Source organism: Scyliorhinus torazame, chromosome 2 (genome assembly GCF_047496885.1).
Source record: "Scyliorhinus torazame isolate Kashiwa2021f chromosome 2, sScyTor2.1, whole genome shotgun sequence".
NCBI lineage: Eukaryota > Metazoa > Chordata > Chondrichthyes > Carcharhiniformes > Scyliorhinidae > Scyliorhinus > Scyliorhinus torazame.
This window is the reverse complement of record NC_092708.1, coordinates 10,000,897-10,025,510: the sequence shown is the minus strand read 5'-3', so window position 1 is coordinate 10,025,510 and position 24,614 is coordinate 10,000,897. Positions and strand designations below refer to the sequence as shown.

The following is a 24,614-nucleotide window of genomic DNA, read 5'->3' as shown; positions in this document are numbered from 1 at the left end:
GCGATTGGGATTGTGTACAATGGGAGTGAATGGGAAGGGGTTTGATCCATTGGGATTGTGTACAATGGGAGTGAGTGGGAAGGGGTTTATGCGATTGGGATTGGGTACAATGGGAGAGAATGGGAAGGGGTTTCTCCGAATGGGATTATGTACAATGGGAGTGAATGGGAAGGGGTTTGTCCGATTGGGATTGTGTACAATGGGAGTGAATGGGAAGGGTTTTGATCCATTGGGATTGTGTACAATGGGAGTGAATGGGAAGGGGTTTGTGCGATAGGGATTGGGTACAATGGGAGTGAATGGGAAGGGGTTTGATCCATTGGGATTGTGTACAATGGGAGAGAATGGGAAGGGGTTTGTCCGATTGGGATTGTGTACAATGGGAGTGAATGGGAAGGGGTTTGATCCATTGGGATTGTGTACAATGGGAGTGAGTGGGAAGGGGTTTGATCCATTGGGATTGTGTACAATGGGAGTGAATGGGAAGGGGTTTGATCCATTGGGATTGTGTACAATGGGAGTGAATGGGAAGGGGTTTGATCCATTGGGATTGTGTACAATGGGAGTGAATGGGAAGGGGTTTGTCCGATTGGGATTGTGTACAATGGGAGTGAATGGGAAGGGGTTTGATCCATTGGGATTGTGTACAATGGGAGAGAATGGGAAGGGGTTTGTCCGATTGGGATTGTGTACAATGGGAGTGAATGGGAAGGGGTTTGATCCATTGGGATTGTGTACAATGGGAGTGAATGGGAAGGGGTTTGATCCATTGGGATTGTGTACAATGGGAGAGAATGGGAAGGGGTTTGATCCATTGGGATTGTGTACAATGGGAGTGAATGGGAAGGGGTTTGTGCGATAGGGATTGGGTACAATGGGAGTGAATGGGAAGGGGTTTGATCCATTGGGATTGTGTACAATGGGAGAGAATGGGAAGGGGTTTGTCCGATTGGGATTGTGTACAATGGGAGTGAATGGGAAGGGGTTTGATCCATTGGGATTGTGTACAATGGGAGTGAGTGGGAAGGGGTTTGATCCATTGGGATTGTGTACAATGGGAGTGAATGGGAAGGGGTTTGATCCATTGGGATTGTGTACAATGGGAGTGAATGGGAAGGGGTTTGATCCATTGGGATTGTGTACAATGGGAGTGAATGGGAAGGGGTTTGTCCGATTGGGATTGTGTACAATGGGAGTGAATGGGAAGGGGTTTGATCCATTGGGATTGTGTACAATGGGAGAGAATGGGAAGGGGTTTGTCCGATTGGGATTGTGTACAATGGGAGTGAATGGGAAGGGGTTTGATCCATTGGGATTGTGTACAATGGGAGTGAATGGGAAGGGGTTTGATCCATTGGGATTGTGTACAATGGGAGTGAATGGGAAGGGGCTTGATCCATTGGGATTGTGTACAATGGGAGTGAATGGGAAGGGGTTTGTTCGATTGGGATTGTGTACAATGGGAGTGAATGGGAAGGGGTTTGATCCATTGGGATTGTGTACAATGGGAGTGAGTGGGAAGGGGTTTGATCCTTATGGATTGTGTACAATGGGAGTGAATGGGAAGGGGTTTCTCCGAATGGGATCATGTACAATGGGAGTGAATGGGAAGGGGTTTGTGCGATTGGGATTGTGTACAATGGGAGTGAATGGGAAGGGGTATGATCCATTGGGATTGTGTACAATGGGAGTGAGTGGGAAGGGGTTTTGCGATTGGGATTGGGTACAATGGGAGAGAATGGGAAGGGGTTTCTCCGAATGGGATTATGTACAATGGGAGTGAATGGGAAGGGGTTTGTGCGATTGGGATTGTGTACAATGGGAGTGAATGGGAAGGGGTTTGATCCATTGGGATTGTGTACAATGGGAGTGAGTGGGAAGGGGTTTATGCGATTGGGATTGGGTACAATGGGAGAGAATGGGAAGGGGTTTCTCCGAATGGGATTATGTACAATGGGAGTGAATGGGAAGGGGTTTGTCCGATTGGGATTGTGTACAATGGGAGTGAATGGGAAGGGGTTTGATCCATTGGGATTGTGTACAATGGGAGTGAATGGGAAGGGGTTTGTGCGATAGGGATTGGGTACAATGGGAGTGAATGGGAAGGGGTTTGATCCATTGGGATTGTGTACAATGGGAGAGAATGGGAAGGGGTTTGTCCGATTGGGATTGTGTACAATGGGAGTGAATGGGAAGGGGTTTGATCCATTGGGATTGTGTACAATGGGAGTGAGTGGGAAGGGGTTTGATCCATTGGGATTGTGTACAATGGGAGTGAATGGGAAGGGGTTTGATCCATTGGGATTGTGTACAATGGGAGTGAATGGGAAGGGGTTTGATCCATTGGGATTGTGTACAATGGGAGTGAATGGGAAGGGGTTTGTCCGATTGGGATTGTGTACAATGGGAGTGAATGGGAAGGGGTTTGATCCATTGGGATTGTGTACAATGGGAGAGAATGGGAAGGGGTTTGTCCGATTGGGATTGTGTACAATGGGAGTGAATGGGAAGGGGTTTGATCCATTGGGATTGTGTACAATGGGAGTGAATGGGAAGGGGTTTGATCCATTGGGATTGTGTACAATGGGAGAGAATGGGAAGGGGTTTGATCCATTGGGATTGTGTACAATGGGAGTGAATGGGAAGGGGTTTGTGCGATAGGGATTGGGTACAATGGGAGTGAATGGGAAGGGGTTTGATCCATTGGGATTGTGTACAATGGGAGAGAATGGGAAGGGGTTTGTCCGATTGGGATTGTGTACAATGGGAGTGAATGGGAAGGGGTTTGATCCATTGGGATTGTGTACAATGGGAGTGAGTGGGAAGGGGTTTGATCCATTGGGATTGTGTACAATGGGAGTGAATGGGAAGGGGTTTGATCCATTGGGATTGTGTACAATGGGAGTGAATGTGAAGGGGTTTGATCCATTGGGATTGTGTACAATGGGAGTGAATGGGAAGGGGTTTGTCCGATTGGGATTGTGTACAATGGGAGTGAATGGGAAGGGGTTTGATCCATTGGGATTGTGTACAATGGGAGAGAATGGGAAGGGGTTTGTCCGATTGGGATTGTGTACAATGGGAGTGAATGGGAAGGGGTTTGATCCATTGGGATTGTGTACAATGGGAGTGAATGGGAAGGGGTTTGATCCATTGGGATTGTGTACAATGGGAGTGAATGGGAAGGGGCTTGATCCATTGGGATTGTGTACAATGGGAGTGAATGGGAAGGGGTTTGTTCGATTGGGATTGTGTACAATGGGAGTGAATGGGAAGGGGTTTGATCCATTGGGATTGTGTACAATGGGAGTGAGTGGGAAGGGGTTTGATCCTTATGGATTGTGTACAATGGGAGTGAATGGGAAGGGGTTTCTCCGAATGGGATCATGTACAATGGGAGTGAATGGGAAGGGGTTTGTGCGATTGGGATTGTGTACAATGGGAGTGAATGGGAAGGGGTATGATCCATTGGGATTGTGTACAATGGGAGTGAGTGGGAAGGGGTTTTGCGATTGGGATTGGGTACAATGGGAGAGAATGGGAAGGGGTTTCTCCGAATGGGATTATGTACAATGGGAGTGAATGGGAAGGGGTTTGTGCGATTGGGATTGTGTACAATGGGAGTGAATGGGAAGGGGTTTGATCCATTGGGATTGTGTACAATGGGAGTGAGTGGGAAGGGGTTTATGCGATTGGGATTGGGTACAATGGGAGAGAATGGGAAGGGGTTTCTCCGAATGGGATTATGTACAATGGGAGTGAATGGGAAGGGGTTTGTCCGATTGGGATTGTGTACAATGGGAGTGAATGGGAAGGGGTTTGATCCATTGGGATTGTGTACAATGGGAGTGAATGGGAAGGGGTTTGTGCGATAGGGATTGGGTACAATGGGAGTGAATGGGAAGGGGTTTGATCCATTGGGATTGTGTACAATGGGAGAGAATGGGAAGGGGTTTGTCCGATTGGGATTGTGTACAATGGGAGTGAATGGGAAGGGGTTTGATCCATTGGGATTGTGTACAATGGGAGTGAGTGGGAAGGGGTTTGATCAATTGGGATTGTGTACAATGGGAGTGAATGGGAAGGGGTTTATCCATTGGGATTGTGTACAATGGGAGTGAATGGGAAGGGGTTTGATCCATTGGGATTGTGTACAATGGGAGTGAATGGGAAGGGGTTTGTCCGATTGGGATTGTGTACAATGGGAGTGAATGGGAAGGGGTTTGATCCATTGGGATTGTGTACAATGGGAGAGAATGGGAAGGGGTTTGTCCGATTGGGATTGTGTACAATGGGAGTGAATGGGAAGGGGTTTGATCCATTGGGATTGTGTACAATGGGAGTGAATGGGAAGGGGTTTGATCCATTGGGATTGTGTACAATGGGAGAGAATGGGAAGGGGTTTGTGCGATTGGGATTGTGTACAATGGGAGTGAATGGGAAGGGATTTGTGCGATTGGGATTGTGTACAATGGGAGTGAGTGGGAAGGGGTTTGATCCATTGGGATTGTGTACAATGGGAGTGAGTGGGAAGGGGTTTGATCCATTGGGATTGTGTACAATGGGAGTGAATGGGAAGGGGTTTGATCCATTGGGATTGTGTACAATGGGAGTGAGTGGGAAGGGGTTTGATCCATTGGGATTGTGTACAATGGGAGTGAATGGGAAGGGGTTTGATCCATTGGGATTGTGTACAATGGGAGTGAATGGGAAGGGGTTTGATCCATTGGGATTGTGTACAATGGGAGTGAATGGAAAGGGGTTTGTCCGATTGGGATTATGTACAATGGGATTGAATGGGAAGGGGTTTGATCCATTGGGATTGTGTACAATGGGAGTGAATGGGAAGGGGTTTGTCCGATTGGGATTGTGTACAATGGGAGTGAATGGGAAGGGGTTTGATCCATTGGAATTGTGTACAATGGGAGTGAATGGGAAGGGGTTTGATCCATTGGGATTGTGTACAATGGGAGTGAATGGGAAGTGGTTTGATCCAATCGGATTGTGTACAATGGGAGTGAATGGGAAGGGGTTTGATCCATTGGGATTGTGTACAATGGGAGTGAATGGGAAGGGGTTTGATCCATTGGGATTGTGTACAATGGGAGTGAATGGGAGGGGTTTGATCCATTGGGATTGTGTACAATGGGAGTGAATGGGAAGTGGTTTGATCCATTGGGATTGTGTACAATGGGAGTGAGTGGGAAGGGGTTTGATCCTTTGGGATTGTGTACAATGGGAGTGAATGGGAAGTGGTTTGATCCATTGGGATTGTGTACAATGGGAGTGAATGGGAAGGGGTTTGATCCATTGGGATTGTGTACAATGGGAGAGAATGGGAAGGGGTTTGTCCGATTGGGATTGTGTACAATGGGAGTGAATGGGAAGGGGTTTGTTCGATTGGGATTGTGTACAATGGGAGTGAATGGGAAGGGGTTTGATCCATTGGGATTGTGTACAATGGGAGTGAGTGGGAAGGGGTTTGGCCGATTGGGATTGTGTACAATGGGAGTGAGTGGGAAGGGGTTTGATCCATTGGGATTATGTACAATGGGAGTGAATGGGAAGGGGTTTGATCCATTGGGATTGTGTACAATGGGAGTGAATGGGAAGGGGCTTGATCCATTGGGATTGTGTACAATGGGAGTGAATGGGAAGGGGTTTGTCCGATTGGGATTGTGCACAATGGGAGTGAATGGGAAGGGGTTTGATCCATTGGGATTGTGTACAATGGGAGTGAATGGGAAGGGGTTTGATCCATTGGGATTGTGTACAATGGGAGTGAATGGGAAGGGGCTTGATCCATTGGGATTGTGTACAATGGGAGTGAATGATAAGGGGCTTGATCCTTTGGGATTGTGTACAATGGGAGTGAATGGGAAGGGGCTTGATCCATTGGGATTGTGTACAATGGGAGTGAATGGGAAGGGGTTTGATCCATTGGGATTGTGTACAATGGGAGTGAATGGGAAGGGGTTTGATCCATTGGGATTGTGTACAATGGGAGAGAATGGGAAGGGGTTTGTCCGATTGGGATTGTGTACAATGGGAGTGAATGGGAAGGGGCTTGATCCATTGGGATTGTGTACAATGGGAGTGAATGGGAAGGGGTTTGATCCATTGGGATTGTGTACAATGGGAGTGAATGGAAAGGGGTTTGATTCGTTAGGATTCTGTACTTTGGGATTTTATCCACTTCGGTTCTGTAAATTTTTGAAGGTCCATTTAAATTCATCGGTGAGTGCTATTTATTATAATTTATTAAAGTCAATAACATTGTACAAAGTACAGATGTAAGCAGAAATATCTTGGGCACGTTTCAGCAAACAGCACAGAAGGAATGTAAAGTATGCCCAACCAAGCCCTTCGGGGCACGTAGTTAAGATAAGGCAGAGAGAGCTTGCAGTGCCTGCCCAGTGTTTACATCTCAGTGAATTCGCAACTCTGACCAGGAGTGTAAACTTCTGTTCCTGTCAGAGTCTAATGGAAATATATACCGTGAGGCGCTGTCCTCCTCACACTCCCGTGTCTGGTGAAAAATTGTGATCCTGAGATCAGTGAGAGGCTGATAGTTCGCCAGGGCAGTGCGATATATCTGTGGACCATGCCTGTTTCTGGTGAGTTTACACCATACCTCAATCTTTTTAGTAGCTTCAATATGTAACACTCTCTCCTCTCACTCCTCCTCGCACTGAACCTGTGGTGGGAGAGCTGCTGACAACATCAGCAATGATGAGTTGTGGCTGGTGACAAGGAGTTGTGTCAGAACTGACCCACCTTTTAACCCGGCCCTCATTTCTCCTTCAGTTTCCCTCCATCTCTGTCTTGCCCTCATTCTGCCTGTGATTCTCTGCTTGTCTTCTGAAGGGTAAATCCACCAATTTTACCCTCACCATTTAGTCGCCACGCTTGGCTCTGTGGCCTTCAAGCTTCCTCTCTGCCCCGGGTTTCGCTACGAGTGCAATTCCACTGTGGGAGAGGGAATCGGAATCATCTGTACATTCTTTCTGTCCACCCACTTCCCGCTGTTTATCTGTCCATCGACCTCAGTGCCCCTCAGCAAAGCAAGTTTTCTGACCCTGATCATTGCCCAGTGACAGTGTGAGAACATGCAGTGACTATTCCATCTGGTTAAATAGCCTTTTGACAGCATTCTCTTTCTCAGCCATTTGGGGCTGGTACCATCCCATTAACACGCTGTTAGTAAAATCTTGATCACTGTCTTTCAATTCCGGATTGTATCAATCGAATTTAAATTCCACCAGTTGCCACGGTGGGATTTGAACCCACGTCCCCGGGACATTAGTCTGGGCCGCTGGATTACCAGTCCAGTCACATGACCAGCACACCACCGTCTCCCCACAGACCACAAAAAAACCAAAGCACTTGGGTTGATTTCCGGTGAGACAGAATTGGGAAGCTGAGAAGTTATGGGGGCGATTTTGAGCCCGCACCGACTGTGCGCGAGATCAGCGGCATGTGCGCAAAGCCCTGCGGGAATCGGGAAACGTGATTCTCTCCGGAGTTTCCCGGTTACCCCCGGCCCTCGCCGGTGACGTAACGAGGTTCACGCCATCATTTGAACAGATTTCCATTCACTAAAGAAGTATTAACCAGTCCCCCGCCACATGGCACCCCTCCCCACCCTCTCACTAAGTATTCATGCCGGGATTTACAGCAGGTTTGGGAAAACGAGAGGCAGACTCGATGGGCCGAATGGTCTCCTTCTGCATTGTAAATTCTATGATTCTACAAGCAGTCGAGGGGATCCCTCCAGGGACACAGAGTTAAGTATAGCCCGGGGGAGGGGGGTGGGGGTGGGGGGAGAGGGATATGCGCTGCTCCCTGGCACAGGTTGGCAGTGTGCCAACCTGGCAGTGCCAACCTGTGCCAGTGGGCAGTGCAAGGATCGTGCCCTACTGAAGTCCCATGGGGTAGATGCATTTATGTGCGGTGCGGGGTGGGCAGAGGCGACACTGAGGGAGCTCGGGGAGTGCCAGCGATGTTGGGGGAGGGAATGCTGGCGAGGTTTGCTTTCTCCTATCTCTGTGGGGCTGGTTGCCGGCTCTATCAGGCCCTGCCTTGCTGGAGTGCTGGCCGGCACACTGCATCTACCCAATTTTGTTTTCTCCAAGAGACTCAATATTTGGGGAGAAAGCTGGTCTGTGCAACTGGAGAGTTACACGCCAGCTTTGTGTCTGAGCCGGACACTCCCAGACCCTGGTGAGATCTCCGCTCGAGGTTAAACTTGCAAAGAAACCTGGATCGACCACACTTAGAATAACGTAAGCAGTTCCCCATGTGAGAGAAAGGAAATAGATAAAGTCCCAGAGAAAGTGAAAAATAATAATTAAATGAGACCAGAACTGATGGGTTCTATCCAACCGGGGATTGAACAATCTGTTCCCTTTGGAAAAGAGGAGACTGAAGGGTGACCTGGTTGGATTATAGAAGGATTTTAGAATGTAGACACACAGAAGATGTTTTCATTGGTGCAGGAAGCCAGGACGAGAGGCAAGATTATTCAGTCATAAATACAGAGGCTATTCAGGGGAAACGTCTTCATGCCGGGAGTGGTGAGAATGTGGAACGCGCTCCCACAGGGAGTGGATGAGGTGAATGGAGCAGAGATACATTGAAGGGCAAGCTGAATGTACACATGAGGGAGGGAGGAAGAAAAGGGTATGTTGTTGGGATAAATGAAGCAAGACAGCAGGAGAAATGTGGAGCACCAGCACTGAGAGTTTCTAATACAGGGAGACTTGTTGAACGATGACGCAAAACAGGAGCTTCAGAAGAATACTGAGACGGTGGTGACGGGTGGGGGAATGGGGGGGGGGGGGGGTGGGGGGTGGAGGGGGCAGCATTATTCTGGCTATTTCACAGGCCTGACATTTCATTCTGTGTGGACTGGTGGGTGAAGCAATGGAACCCAGTGAAGTGCTTAAACCAAGTTAAGCTCCAGATCAGAGCCCGAAGCTGAAGTGCATCAAAGGTCAAGTACACGGAAACTCATTCTGTTCCCTGACATTTGACCTGTTTGTTTTGACTGCAAGGATCCTCTCAGCTTTTGTTTCCTTTTCAATTCATTTCTTCCGAAGGTGGGCTGATAATGTCCAGTGTAGACGGAGCTTTACTCTGTATCTAACCCCGTGCTGTACCTGTCCTGGGAGTGTTTGATGGGGACAGTGTAGAGGGAGCTTTACTCTGTATCTAACCCCGTGCTGTACCTGTCCTGGGAGTGTTTGATGGGGACAGTGTAGACGGAGCTTTACTCTGTATCTAACCCCGTGCTGTACCTGTCCTGGGAGTGTTTGATGGGGACAGTGTAGAGGGAGCTTTACTCTGTATCTAACCCCGTGCTGTACCTGTCCTGGGAGTGTTTGATGGGGACAGTGTAGAGGGAGCTTTACTCTGTATTTAACCCCGTGCTGTACCTGTCCTGGGAGTGTTTGATGGGGACAGTGTAGAGGGAGCTTTACTCTGTATTTAACCCCGTGCTGTACCTGTCCTGGGAGTGTTTGATGGGGACAGTGTATAGGGAGCTTTACTCTGTATCTAACCCCGTGCTGTACCTGTCCTGGGAGTGTTTGATGGGGTCAGTGTAGAGGGACCTTTACTCTGTATCTAACCCCGTGCTGTACCTGTCCTGGGAGTGTTTGATGGGGACAGTGTAGAGGGAGCTTTACTCTGTATCTAACCCCGTGCTGTACCTGTCCTGGGAGTGTTTGATGGGGACAGTGTAGAGGGAGCTTTACTCTGTATTTAACCCTGTGCTGTACCTGTCGTGGGAGTGTTTGATGGGGACAGTGTAGAGGGAGCTTTACTCTGTATCTAACCCCGTGCTGTACCTGTCGTGGGAGTGTTTGATCGGGACAGTGTAGAGGGAGCTTTACTCTGTATCTAACCCCGTGCTGTACCTGTCCAGTGAGTGTTTGATGGGGACAGTGTAGAGGGAGCTTTACTCTGTAATTAACCCTGTGCTGTACCTGTCGTGGGAGTGTTTGATGGGGACAGTGTAGAGGGAGCTTTACTCTGTATCCAACCCCGTGCTGTACCTCTCCTGGGAGTGTTTGATGGGGACAGTGTAGAGGGAGCTTTACTCTGTATTTAACCCTGTGCTGTACCTGTCCTGGGAGTGTTTGATGGGGTCAGTGTAGAGGGAGCTTTACTCTGTATTTAACCCCGTGCTGTACCTGTCGTGGGAGTGTTTGATCGGGACAGTGTAGAGGGAGCTTTACTCTGTATCTAACCCCGTGCTGTACCTGTCCTGGGAGTGTTTGATGGGGAGAGTGTAGAGGGAGCTTTACTCTGTATCTAACCCCGTGCTGTACCTGTCCTGGGAGTTTTTGGTGGGGCAGTGTAGAAGAAGCTTTACTCTGTGTCTAACCCCGTGCTGTACCTGTCCCGGGACTGTTTGATGGGGACAGTGTAGAGGGAGCTTTACTCTGTATCTACCCCCGTGCTGTACCTGTCCTGGGACTGTTTGATGGGGACAGTGTAGAAGGAGCTTTACTCTGTGTCTAAGCCCGTGCTGTACCTGTCCTGGGACTGTTTGATGGGGACAGTGTAGAGGGAGCTTTACTCTGTATCTACCCCCGTGCTGTACCTGTGCTGGGAGTATTTGATGGGGACAGTGTAGAGGGAGCTTTACTCTGTATCTAACCCCGTGCTGTACCTGTCCTGGGAGTGTTTGATGGGGACAGTGTAGACGGAGCTTTACTCTGTATCGAACCCGGTGCTGTACCTGTCCTGTGAGTGTTTGATGGGGACAGTATAGAGGGAGCTTTACTCTGTATCTAACCCCGTGCTGTACCTGTCCTGGGAGTGTTTGATGGGGACAGTGTAGAGGGAGCTGTACTCTGTATCTAACCACGTGCTGTACCTGTCCTGGGAGTGTTTGATGGGGACAGTGTAGAGGGAACTGTACTCTGTATCTAACCTTGTGCTGTACCTGTACTGGGAGTGTTTGATGGGGACAGTGTAGAGCGAGCTTTACTCTGTATCTAACCCCGTGCTGTACCTGTCCTGGGAGTGTTTGATGGGGAGAGTGTAGAGGATGCTTTACTCTGTATCTAACCCTGTGCTGTACCTGTCCTGGGAGTGTTTGATGAGGACAGTGGAGAGCGAGGTTTACTCTGTATCTAACCCCGTGCTGTACCTGTCCTGGGAGTGTTTGATGGGGACAGTGCAGAGGGTGCTTTACTCTGTATCTAACCCCGTGCTGTACCTGTCCTGGGAGTGTTTGATGGGGAGAGTGTAGAGGGTGCTTTACTCTGTATCCAAACTTGTGCTGTACCTGTCCTGGGAGTGTTTGATGGGGACAGTGTAGAGGGAGCTTTACTCTGTATCTAACCCCGTGCTGTACCTGTCCTGGGAGTGTTTGATGGGACAGTGTAGAGGGAGCTTTACTCTGTGTCTAACTCCTTGCTGTACCTGTCCTGGGAGTGTTTGATGGGGAGAGTGTAGAGGGTGCTTTACTATGTATCTAACCTTGTGCAGTACCTGTCCTGGGAGTGTTTGATGGGGACAGTGTAGAGGGAGCTTTAATCTGTATCTAGCCCCGTGCTGTACCTGTCCTGGGAGTGGTTGATGGGAGCAGTGTAGAGGGAGCTTTACTCTGTATCTAACCCCGTGCTGTACCTGTCCTGGGAGTGGTTGATGGGAGCAGTGTAGAGGGAGCTTTACTCTGTTTCGAACCCCGTGCTGTACCTGTCCTGGGAGTGTTTGATGGGGACAGTGTAGAGGGAGCTTTACTCTGTATCTAACCCCGTGCTGTCCCTGTCCTGGGAGTGTTTGATGGGGACAGTGTAGAGGGAGCTTTACACTGTATCTAACCCCGTGCTGTACCTGTCCTGGGAGTGTTTGACGCGGACAGTGTAGAGGGAGCTTTACTCTGTATCTAACCCCGTGCTGTACCTGTCCTGGGAGTGGTTGATGGGAGCAGTGTAGAGGGAGCTTTACTCTGTATCTAACCCCGTGCTGTACCTGTCCTGGGAGTGTTTGATGGGGACAGTGTAGAGGGAGCTTTACTCTGTATCTAACCCCGTGCTGTACCTGTCCTGGGAGTGTTTGATGGGGACAGTGTAGAGGGAGCTTAACTCTGTATCTAACCCCGTGCTGTACCTGTCCAGGGAGTGTTTGATGGGGACAGTGTAGAGGAAGCTTTACTCTGTATCTAACCCCGTGCTGTACCTGTCCTGGGAGTGTTTGATGGAGACAGTGTAGAGGGAGCTTTACTCTGTATCTAACCGCGTGCTGTACCTGCCCTGGGAGTGGTTGATGGGAGCAGTGTAGAGGGAGCTTTACTCTGTATCGAACCCCGTGCTGTACCTGTCCTGGGAGTGTTTGATGGGGACAGAGTACTGGGAGCTTTACTCTGTATCTAACCCCGTGCTGTCCCTGTCCTGGGAGTGTTTGATGGGGACAGTGTAGAGGGAGCTTTACACTGTATCTAACCCCGTGCTGTACCTGTCCTGGGAGTGTTTGACGGGGACAGTGTAGAGGGAGCTTTACTCTGTATCTAACCCCGTGCTGTACCTGTCTTGGGAGTGGTTGATGGGAGCAGTGCAGAGGGAGCTTTACTCTGTATCTAACCCCGTGCTGTACCTGTCCTGGGAGTGTTTGATGGGGACAGTGTAGAGGGAGCTTTACTCTGTATCTAACCCCGTGCTGTACCTGTGCTGGGAGTGTTTGATGGGGACAGTGTAGAGGGAGCTTTACTCTGTATCTACCCCCGTGCTGTACCTGTCCTGGGAGTGTTTGATGGGGACAGTGTCGACGGAGCTTTACTCTGTATCTAACCCCGTGCTGTACCTGTCCTGGGAGTGTTTGATGGGGACAGTGTAGAGGGAGCTTTACTCTGTATTTAACCCTGTGCTGTACCTGTCCTGGGAGTGTTTGATGGGATCAGTGTAGAGGGAGCTTTACTCTGTATTTAACCCCGTGCTGTACCTGTCGTGGGAGTGTTTGATCGGGACAGTGTAGAGGGAGCTTTACTCTGTATCTAACCCCGTGCTGTACCTGTCCTGGGAGTGTTTGGTGGGGACAGTGTAGAGGGAGCTTTATTCTGTATCTAACCCCGTGCTGTACCTGTCCTGGGACTGTTTGATGGGGACAGTGTAGAAGGAGCTTTACTCTGTGTCTAACCCCGTGCTGTACCTGTCCTGGGACTGTTTGATGGGGACAGTGTAGAGGGAGCTTTACTCTGTATCTAACCCCGTGCTGTACCTGTGCTGGGAGTGTTTGATGGGGACAGTGTAGAGGGAGCTTTACTCTGTATCTACCCCCGTGCTGTACCTGTCCTGGGAGTGTTTGATGGGGACAGTGTAGACGGAGCTTTACTCTGTATCTAACCCCGTGCTGTACCTGTCCTGGGAGTGTTTGATGGGGACAGTGTAGAGGGAGCTTTACTCTGCATCGAACCCGGTGCTGTACCTGTCCTGGGAGTGTTTGATGGGGACAGTGTAGAGGGAGATTTACTCTGTATCTAACCCCGTGCTGTACCTGTCCTGGGAGTGTTTGATGGGGACAGTGTAGAGGGAGCTTTACTCTGTATCTAACCCCGTGCTGTACCTGTCCTGGGAGTGTTTGATGGGGACAGTGAAGAGGGAGCTGTACTCTGTATCTAACCACGTGCTGTACCTGTCCTGGGAGTGTTTGATGGGGACAGTGTAGAGGGAGCTGTACTCTGTATCTAACCTTGTGCTGTACCTGTCCTGGGAGTGTTTGATGGGGACAGAGTAGAGCGAGCTTTACGCTGTATCTAACCCCGTGCTGTACCTGTCCTGGGAGTGTTTGATGGGGAGAGTGTAGAGGGTGCTTTACTCTGTATCTAACCCTGTGCTGTACCTGTCCTGGGAGTGTTTGATGAGGACAGTGTAGAGCGAGCTTTACTCTGTATCTAACCCCGTGCTGTACCTGTCCTGGGAGTGTTTGATGGGGAGACTGTCGAGGGTGCTTTACTCTGTATCTAACATTGTGCTGTACCTGTCCTGGGAGTGTTTGATGGGGACAGTGCAGAGGGTGCTTTACTCTGTATCTAACCCCGTGCTGTACCTGTCCTGGGAGTGTTTGATGGGGAGAGTGTAGAGGGTGCTTTACTCTGTATCTAAGCTTGTGCTGTACCTGTCCTGGGAGTGTTTGATGGGGACAGTGTAGAGGGAGCTTTACTCTGTATCTAACCCCGTGCTGTACCTGTCCTGGGTGTGTTTGATAGGGACAGTGTAGAGGGAGCTTTACTCTGTATCTAACCCCTTGCTGGACCTGTCCTGGGAATGTTTGATGGCGATAGTGTAGAGGGAGCTTTACTCTGTATCTAACCCCGTGCTGTACCTGTCCTGGGAGTGTTTGATGGGGACAGTGTAGAGGGAGCTTTACTCTGTATATAACCCCGTGCTGTACCTGTCCTAGGAGTGCTTGATGGGGCAGTGTAGAGGGAGCTTTACTCTGTATCTAAACCCGTGCTGGACCTGTCCTTAGAATGTTTGATGGGGACAGTATAGAGGGAGCTTTACTCTGTACCTAACCCCGTACTGTACCTGTCCTGGGAGTGTTTGATGGGGTCAGTGTAGAGGGAGCTTTACTCTGTATCTAACCCTGTGGTGTACCTGTCCTCGGAGTGTATGATGGGGACAGTGTAGAGGGAGCTTTACTCTGTATCTAACCCCGTGCTGTACCTGTCCTGGGAGTGTTTGATGGGGAGAGTGTAGAGGGTGCTTTACTCTGTATCTAACCTTGTGCTGTACCTGTCCTGGGAGTGTTTGATGGGGACAGTGTAGAGGGAGCTTTACTCTGTATCTAACCCCGTGCTGTACCTGTCCTGGGAGTGTTTGATGGGGACAGTGTAGAGGAAGCTTTACTCTGTATCTAACCCCGTGCTGTACCTGTCCTGGGAGTGTTTGATGGGGACAGCGTGAAGGGAGCTTTACTCTGTATCTAACCCCGTGCTGTACCTGTCCTGGGAGTGGTTGATGGGAGCAGTGTAGAGGGAGCTTTACTCTGTATCTAACCCCGTGCTGTACCTGTCCTGGGAGTGGTTGATGGGAGCAGTGTAGAGGGAGCTTTACTCTGTATCTAACCCCGTGCTGTCCCTGTCCAGGGAGTGTTTGATGGGGACAGTGTAGAGGGAGCTTTACACTGTATCTAACCCCGTGCTGTACCTGTCCTGGGAGTGTTTGATGGGGACAGTGTAGAGGAAGCTTTACTCTGTATCTAACCCCGTGCTGTACCTGTCCTGGGAGTGTTTGATGGGGACAGTGTAGAGGGAGCTTTACTCTGTATCTAACCGCGTGCTGTACCTGTCCTGGGAGTGGTTGATGGGAGCAGTGTAGAGGGAGCTTTACTCTGTATCGAACCCCGTGCTGTACCTGTCCTGGGAGTGTTTGATGGGGACAGTGTAGAGGGAGCTTTACTCTCTATCTAACCCCGTGCTGTCCCTGTCCTGGGAGTGTTTGATGGGGACAGTGTAGAGGGAGCTTTACACTGTATCTAACCCCGTGCTGTACCTGTCCTGGGAGTGTTTGACGGGGACAGTGTAGAGGGAGCTTTGCTCTGTATCTAACCCCGTGCTGTACCTGTCCTGTGAGTGGTTGATGGGAGCAGTGTAGAGGCTGCTTTACTCTGTATCTAACCCCGTGCTGTACCTGTCCTGGGAGCGTTTGATGGGGACAGTGTAGAGGGAGCTTTACTCTGTATCTAACCCCGTGCTGTACCTGGCCTGGGAGTGTTTGATGGGGACAGTGTAGAGGGAGGTTTACTATGTATCTAACCCCGTGCTGTACCTGTCCTTGGAGTGTTTGATGGGGACAGTGTAGAGGGAGCTTTACTCTGTATCTAACCCCGTGCTGTACCTGTCCTGGGAGTGTTTGATATGGACAGTGTAGAGGGAGCTTTACTCTGTATCTAACCCCGTGCTGTTTCTGTCCTGGGAGTGTTTGATGGGGACAGTGTAGAGGGAGCTTTACTCTCTATCTAACCCCATGCTGTACCTGTCCTGGGAGTGTTTGATGGGACAGTGTAGAGGGAGCTTTACTCTGTGTCTAACCCCGTGCTGTACCTGTCCTGGGAGTGTTTGATGGGGAGAGTGTAGAGGGTGTTTTACTCTGTATCTAACCTTGTGCTGTACCTGTCCTGGGAGTGTTTGATGGGGACAGTGTAGAGGGAGCTTTACTCTGTATCTAACCCCGTGCTGTACCTGTCCTGGGAGTGTTTGATGGGGACAGTGTAGAGGAAGCTTTACTCTGTATCTAACCCCGTGCTGTACCTTTCCTGGGAGTGTTTGATGGGTACAGCGTAGAGGGAGCTTTATTCTGTATCTAACCCCGTGCTGTACCTGTACTGGGAGTGGTTGATGGGAGCAGTGTAGAGGGAGCTTTACTCTGTATCGAACCCCGTGCTGTAACTGTCCTGGGAGTGTTTGATGGGGACAGTGTAGAGGGAGCTTTACTCTGTATCTAACCCCGTGCTGTCCCTGTCCTGGGAGTGTTTGATGGGGACAGTGTAGAGGGAGCTTTACACTGTATCTAACCCCGTGCTGTACCTGTCCTGGGAGTGTTTGACGGGGACAGTGTAGAGGGAGCTTTACTCTGTATCTAACCCGGTACTGTACCTGTCCTGGGAGTGTTTGACGGGGACAGTGTAGAGAGAGCTTTACTCTGTATCTAACCCCGTGCTATACCTGTCCTGGGACTGTTTGATGGGGACAGTGTAGAGGAAGCTTTACTCTGTATCTAACCCCGTGCTGTACCTGTCCTGGGAGTGTTTGATCGCGACAGTGTAGAGGGAGCTTTACTCTGTATCTAACCCCGTGCTGTACCTGTCCTGGGAGTGTTTGATGGGGACAGTGTAGAGGGAGCTTTACTCTGTATCTAACCCGGTACTGTACCTGTCCTGGGAGTGTTTGACGGGGACAGTGTAGAGAGAGCTTTACTCTGTATCTAACCCCGTGCTGTACCTGTCCTGGGACTGTTTGATGGGGACAGTGTAGAGGAAGCTTTACTCTGTATCTAACCCCGTGCTGTACCTGTCCTGGGAGTGTTTCATGGGGTCAGTGTAGAGGGAGCTTTACTCTGTATCTATCCCCGTGCTGTACCTGTCCTGGGAGTGTTTCATCGCGACAGTGTAGAGGGAGCTTTACTCTGTATCTAACCCCGTGCTGTACCTGTCCTGGGAGTGTTTGATGGGGACAGTGTAGAGGGAGCTTTACTCTGTATCTAACCCGGTACTGTACCTGTCCTGGGAGTGTTTGACGGGGACAGTGTAGAGAGAGCTTTACTCTGTATCTAACCCCGTGCTGTACCTGTCCTGGGACTGTTTGATGGGGACAGTGTAGAGGAAGCTTTACTCTGTATCTAACCCCGTGCTGTACCTGTCCTGGGAGTGTTTGATGGGGACAGTGTAGAGGGAGCCTTACTCTGTATCTAACCGCGTGCTGTACCTGTCCTGGGAGTGGTTGATGGGAGCAGTGTAGAGGGAGCTTTACTCAGTATCGAACCCCGTGCTGTACCTGTCCTGGGAGTGTTTGATGGGGACAGTGTAGAGGGAGCTTTACTCTGGATCTAACCCCGTGCTGTCCCTGTCCTGGGAGTGTTTGATGGGGACAGTGTAGAGGGAGCTTTACACTGTATCTAACCCCGTGCTGTACCTGTCCTGGGTGTGTTTGACGGGGACAGTGTAGAGGGAGCTTTACTCTGTATCTAACCCCGTGCTGTACCTTTCCTGGGAGTGGTTGATGGGAGCAGTGTAGAGGGAGCTTTACTCTGTATCTAACCCCGTGCTGTACCTGTCCTGGGAGTGTTTGATGGGGACAGTGTAGAGGGAGCCTTACTCTGTATCTAACCCCGTGCTGTACCTGTGCTGGGAGTGTTTGATGGGGACAGTGTAGAGGGAGCTTTACTCTGTATCTAACCCCGTGCTGTACCTGTCCTGGGAGTGTTTGATGGGGACAGTGTAGAGGGAGCTTTACTCTGTATCTAACCCCGTGCTGTACCTGTCCTGGGAGTGTTTGACGGGGACAGTGTAGAGGGAGCTTTACTCTGTTTCTAACCCCGTCCTGTACCTGTCCTGGGAGTGTTTGATGGGGACAGTGTAGAGGAAGCTTTACTCTGTATCTAACCCCGTGCTGTACCTGTCCTGGGAGTGTTTGATGGGGACAGTGTAGAGGGAGCTTTACTCTGTATCTAACCCCGTGCTGTACCTGTCCTGGGAGTGTTTGATGGGGACAGTGTAGAGGGAGCTTTACTCTGTATCTAACCCCGTGTTGTACCTGTCCTGAGAGTGTTTGATGGGGACAGTGTAGAGGGAGCTTTACCCTGTATCTAACCCCGTGCTGTACCTGTCCTGGGAGTGTTTGATGGGGCAGTGTAGAGGGAGCATTACTCTGTATCTAACCCCGTGCTGTACCTGTCCTGGGAGTGTTTGATGGGGACAGTGTAGAGGGAGCTTTACTCTGTATCTAACTCCGTGCTGTACCTGTCCTGGGAGTGTTTGATGGGGACAGTGTAGAGGGAGCTTTACTCTGTATCTAACCCCATGCTGTACCTGTCCTGGGAGTGTTTGATGGGGACAGTGTAGAGGAAGCTTTACTCTGTATCTAACCCCGTGCTGTACCTGTCCTGGGAGTGTTTGATGGGAGCAGTGTAGAGGGAGCTTTACTCTGTATCTAACCCCGTGTTGTATCTGTCCTGGGCGTGTTTGATGGGGACTGTGTAGAGGGAGCTTTACTCTGTATCTAACCCCGTGTTGTACCTGTTCTGGGAGTGTTTGATGGAGACAGTGTAGAGGGAGCTTTACTCTGTATCTAACCCCGTGTTGTACCTGTCCTGGGAGTGTTTGATGGGGACAGTGTAGAGGGAGCTTTACTCTGTATCTAACCCCAAGCCGTACCTGTCCTGGGAGGGTTTGATGGGGACAGTGTAGAGGCAGCTTTACTCTGTATCTAACCCCGTGCTGTACCTGTCCTGGGAGTGTTTGATGGGGACAGTGTAGAGGTAGCTTTACTCCGTATCTAACCCCGTGCCGTACCTGTCCTGGGAATGTTTGTTGGGGACAGTGTAGAGGCAGCTTTACTCTGTATCTAACCCCGTGCTGTACCTGTCCTGGGTGTGTTTGATGGGGACTGTGTAGACGGAGCTTTACTCTGTATCTAACCCCGTGCTGTACCTGTCCTTGGAGTGTTTGATGGGGACAGTGTAGAGGGAGCTTTACTCTGTATCTAACCCCGTGCTGTACCTGTGCTGGGAGTGTTTGATGGGGACAATGAAGAGGGAGCTTTACTCTGCATCTACCCCCGTGCTGTACCTGTCCTGGGAGTGCTTGATGGGGGCAGTGTAGAGGGAGCTTTACTTTGTATCTAACCCCGTGCTGTACCTGTCCTGGGAGTGTTTGATGGGGACAGTGTAGAGGGAGCTTTACTCTGTATCTAACCCCGTGCTTTATCTGTCCTGGGGGTGTTTGATGGGGACAGTGTAGAGGGAGCTTTACTCTGTGTCTAACCCCATGCTGTACCTGTCCAGGGAGTGTTTGATGGGAGCAGTGTAGAGAGAGCTTTTCTCTGTATCTAACCCCGTGCTGTACCTGGCCTGGGAGTGTCTGATGGGGACAGTGTAGAGGGAGCTTTACTCTGTGTCTAACCCCATGCTGTACCTTCCTGGGAGTGTTTGATGGGGACAGTGTAGAGGGAGCTTTACTCTGTATCTAACCCCATGCTGCACCTGTCCTGGGAGTGTTTGATGGGGACAGTGTAGAGGGAGCTTTACTCTGTATCTAACCCCGTGCTGTACCTGTCCTGGGAATGTTTGATGGTGACAGTGTAGAGGGAACTTTACTCTGTATCTAACCCCGTGCGGTACCTGTCCTGGGTGTGTTTGATAGGGACAGTGTAGAGGGAGCTTTACTCTGTATCTAACCCCTTTCTGGACCTGTCCTGGGAATGTTTGATGGCGATAGTGCAGAGGGAGCTTTACTCTGTATCTAACCCCGTGCTGTACCTGTCCTGGGATTGTTTGATGGGGACAGTGTAGAGGGAGCTTTACTCTGTATATAACCCCGTGCTGTACCTGTCCTAGGAGTGCTTGATGGGGCAGTGTAGAGGGAGCTTTACTCTGTATCTAAACCCGTGCTGGACCTGTCCTGGGAATGTTTGATGGGGACAGTGTAGAGGGAGCTTTACTCTGTACCTAACCCCGTGCTGTACCTGTCCTGGGAGTGTTTGATGGGGTCAGTGTAGAGGGAGCTTTACTCTGTATCTAACCCTGTGGTGTACCTGTCCTCGGAGTGTATGATGGGGACAGTGTAGAGGGAGCTTTACTCTGTATCTAACCCCGTGCTGTACCTGTCCTGGGAGTGTTTGATGGGGACAGTGTAGAGGGAGCTTTACTCTGTGTCTAACCCCATGCTGTACCTTCCTGGGAGTGTTTGATGGGGACAGTGTAGAGGGAGCTTTACTCTGTATCTAACCCCATGCTGCACCTGTCCTGGGAGTGTTTGATGGGGACAGTGTAGAGGGAGCTTTACTCTGTATCTAACCCCGTGCTGTACCTGTCCTGGGAATGTTTGATGGTGACAGTGTAGAGGGAACTTTACTCTGTATCTAACCCCGTGCGGTTCCTGTCCTGGGTGTGTTTGATAGGGACAGTGTAGAGGGAGCTTTACTCTGTATCTAACCCCTTTCTGGACCTGTCCTGGGTGTGTTTGATAGGGACAGTGTAGAGGGAGCTTTACTCTGTATCTAACCCCTTGCTGGACCTGTCCTGGGAATGTTTGATGGCGATAGTGTAGAGGGAGCTTTACTCTGTATCTAACCCCGTGCTGTACCTGTCCTGGGAATGTTTGATGGGGACAGTGTAGAGGGAGCTTTACTCTGTATATAACCCCGTGCTGTACCTGTCCTAGGAGTGCTTGATGGGGCAGTGTAGAGGGAGCTTTACTCTGTATCTAAACCCGTGCTGGACCTGTCCTTAGAATGTTTGATGGGGACAGTATAGAGGGAGCTTTACTCTGTACCTAACCCCGTACTGTACCTGTCCTGGGAGTGTTTGATGGGGTCAGTGTAGAGGGAGCTTTACTCTGTATCTAACCCTGTGGTGTACCTGTCCTCGGAGTGTATGATGGGGACAGTGTAGAGGGAACTTTACTCTGTATCTAACCCCGTGCTGTACCTGTCCTGGGAGTGTTTGATGGGGACAGTGTAGAGGGAGCTTTACTCTGCATCTAACCCCGTGCTGTACCTGTCCTGGGAGTGTTTGATGGGGACAGTGTAGAGTGGGCTTTACTCTGTATCTAACCCCGTGCTGTACCTGTCCTGGGAGTGTTTGATGGGGACAGTGTAGAGGGAGCTTTACTCTGTATCTAACCCCGTGCTGTACCCGTCCTGGGAGTGTTTGAAGGGGACAGTGTAGAGGGAGCTTTACTCTGTACCTAACCCCGTGCTGTACCTCTCCTGGCGGTTTTTGATGGGGACAGTGTAGAGGGAGCTTTACTCTGTATCTAACCCCGTGCTGTACCCGTCCTGGGAGTGTTTGATGGGGACAGTGTAGAGGGAGCTTTACTCTGTATCTAACCCCGTGCTGTACCTGTCTTGGGGGTGTTTGATGGGGACAGTGTAGAGGGAGCTTTACTCTGTATCTAACCCTGTGCTGTCCCTGTAACTTTGTATTAGTGAGAGGCAGCACGGTTTTGTGAAGGGGAGGTCGTGTCTCACTCACTTGATAGAGTTTTTTTCGAAAAGGCCATTTTCGAAAAGGTCACTAAGATGATTGATGCAGGTAGGGCAGTGGATGTTGTCTAAATGAACTTCAGTAAGGCCTTTGACAAGGTCCCTCATGGTAGACTAGTACAAAAGGTGAAGTCACACGGGATCAGGGGTGAGCTGGCAAGATGGATACAGAACTGGCTCGGTCATAGAAGGCAGAGAGTAGCAATGGAAGGATGCTTTTCTCATTGGAGGGCTGTGACCAGTGGTGTTCCGCAGGGATCAGTGCTGGGACCTTTGCTGTTCATAGTATATATAAATGATTTGGAGGAAAATGCAACTGGTCTGATTAGTAAGTTTGCAGACGACACAAGGGTTGGCGGAATTGCGGATAGCGATGAGGACTGTCAGAGGATACAGCAGGATTTAGATCATTTGGAGACTTGGGCGGAGAGATGGCAGATGGAGTTTAATCCGGACAAATATGAGGTAATGCATTTTGGAATGTCTAATGCAGGTAGGGAATATACAGTGAATGGTAGAACCCTCAAGGCTACTGACAGTCAGAGAGATCTAGGTGTACAGGTCCACAGGTCACTGAAAGGGGAACACAGGTGGAGAAGGTAGTCAAGAAGGCATACGGCATGCTTGCCTTCATTGGCCGGGGCATTGAGTATAAGAATTGGCAAGTCATGTTGCAACTGTATAGAACCTTAGTGAGGCCACACTTGGAGTATAGTGTTCAATTCTGGTTGCCACACTACCAGAAGGATGTGGAGGCTTTAGAGAGGGTGCAGAAGAGATTTACCAGGATGTTGCCTGGTATGGAGGGCATTAGCTATGAGGAGCGGCTGAATAAACTCGGTTCGTTCTCACTGGAACGAAGGAGGTTGAGGGGCGACCTGATAGAGGTATACAAAATTCTGAGGGGCATAGACAAAGTGGATAGTCAGAGGCTTTTCCCCAGGGTAGAGGGGTAAATTACTAGGGGGCATAGGTTTAAGGTGCGAGGGGCAAGCTTTAGAGGAGATGTACAAGGCAGTTTTTTTTACACAGAGTGTAGTCGGTGTCTGGAACTCGCTGTCACAAGTAGGCTTACATTAACACTGCAATGAAGTTACTGTGAAAAGCCCCTAGTCGCCAGACTCCGGCGCCTTTTCGGGTACACAGAGGGAGAATTCAGAATGTCCAATTCACCTAACAGCACGTCTTTCGGGACTTGTGGGAGGAAACCGGAGCACCCGGAGGAAACCCACGCAGACACGGGGAGGATGTGCAGACTCCGCACAGACAGTGACCCAAGCCGGGAATTGAACCTGGGAACCTGGCGCTGTGAAGCAACTTGTGACATGTGAAGATTATTATTATTGATTGTTATTAAATAGAGGCATTGAGTATAAAAGCAAGGCAGTGATGCTACACGTCTACAAATCATTAGTTAGACCACATTTTGAGCATTGTGTTCAGTTCTGGGCACCTTAATTAAGGAGGGATGTGGAGAGGGCAGAGGTGATTTACTGGACTGATACCAGGAATGAGGAATTTTAGATACAAGGAAAGATTGGAGAAATTGGGCTTCTTCTCCTTGGGGCAGAGGAGATTCAGAGGCGACCTTTTATTAGAGTGCACAATTCATTCTTTCCAATTAAGGGACAATTTGGCGTGGCCAATCCACCTACCCTGCGCACCTTTGGGTAGTGGGGGGGGGCGAAACCAACGCAAACACGGGGAGAATGTGTAAACTGCACACGCAAACATCCAGAGCTGGGATTGAACCTGGGACCTCGGCGCCCGCGAGGCAGCAGTGCTAACCCACTGCGCCACCGTGCTGCCCCTGATTAAGAGGCGACCTGATTGAGGTGTTCAAAATTCTGAACAATTTTGACAGGGTAAAGAAGGATATTCTGCTCCCACCCGTTGGTAAGTCAGTGATGAGGGGTCACAATTTCAAGATGGTCAGCGAGGGAGCTCGGAGTGAGATCAGGAGAAACCTCTTTACTCCTGTTGGGGTTTGGAATGCGCTGCCTGGGAGAGCGGTGCAGGTGGATTCCATCGGCGGTTTCAAAGAGAGCTGGGTATATATTTGAAAGTGGTGAATTTAGAGGGCTACAGACATAGGGCTGGGGGACGGGACGAGCTGGGTTGCCCTTTTGGGAGGTGGTGGAGACAATGGGCCAAATGGCCTCCTTCTGTGCTGTAAATAACAAAATAACTGTGAGTGTACCGGCACCTGACCGAGTCTCTGAATGGAAAGGTAATTCTTCTTTGTCATTTGTTTGTGAGATGGGTGACAGGCAATTACCGCAGGCAGAATGGCTCCTCCTCCTGCCCCAAACTCGCCAGCCCACCTTGCCATTGCCACCTCCACCCAGCCGCCTACCTGAGTGCGAGCCCTCGCCCCTTCATGTCCACAGAGCTTGTCCTCTGCTGCCTGAAAACTCCCTGTCCCTCACCTTGTGTTCCCCCTGATCCGGGCCAGGGGCTTGGAAAGGCCAGGGATCATGCTCTGGGCAATTGCATCCCTCGTTTTCCTGTATTGCAGCAGTCAACACACTTCAAAGTATTTATTTGGCTTCGGACGGCTGTGGGGCAGCCTGACATTAATAATGAAAGATGCGATGGAAATGCAAGTTTTGGTCTTCAATACCACTCACTAACTCCTAGAGCTGCAATGTCTTCTGTTCTAGGTGTCCACCATGAGGTGCCAGTGTGTATAAATATGGTACCGGCTCCGGTTTCCTCCCACAACAAAGAACAAAGAAATGTACAGCACAGGAACAGGCCCTTCGGCCCTCCAAGCCCGTGCCGACCGTGCTGCCCGACTAAACTACAATCTTCTACACTTCCTGGGTCCGTATCCTTCTATTCCCATCCTATTCATGTATTTGTCAAGATGCCCCTTAAACGTCCCTATCGTCCCTGC

At 50.2% G+C, this 24,614-nt stretch overlaps 1 protein-coding gene across 9 annotated transcripts in view; it reads left to right on the top strand.

Moving 5' to 3' along the window:
• Positions 1-24,614, top strand: part of tns1b (tensin 1b) — a 1,628,779-nt gene that overhangs the window by 879,009 nt on the left and 725,156 nt on the right. Inside the window, exon 1 of one of the 9 annotated variants that reach the window (XM_072468597.1) lies at positions 6,444-6,617. The exons of the other annotated variants lie outside the window; for them this stretch is intronic. The gene's annotated coding sequence lies outside the window, so the exon portion shown is untranslated. Of the gene's footprint in view, positions 1-6,443; positions 6,618-24,614 lie in introns of those variants that run through there. 9 annotated transcript variants of the gene reach the window in all.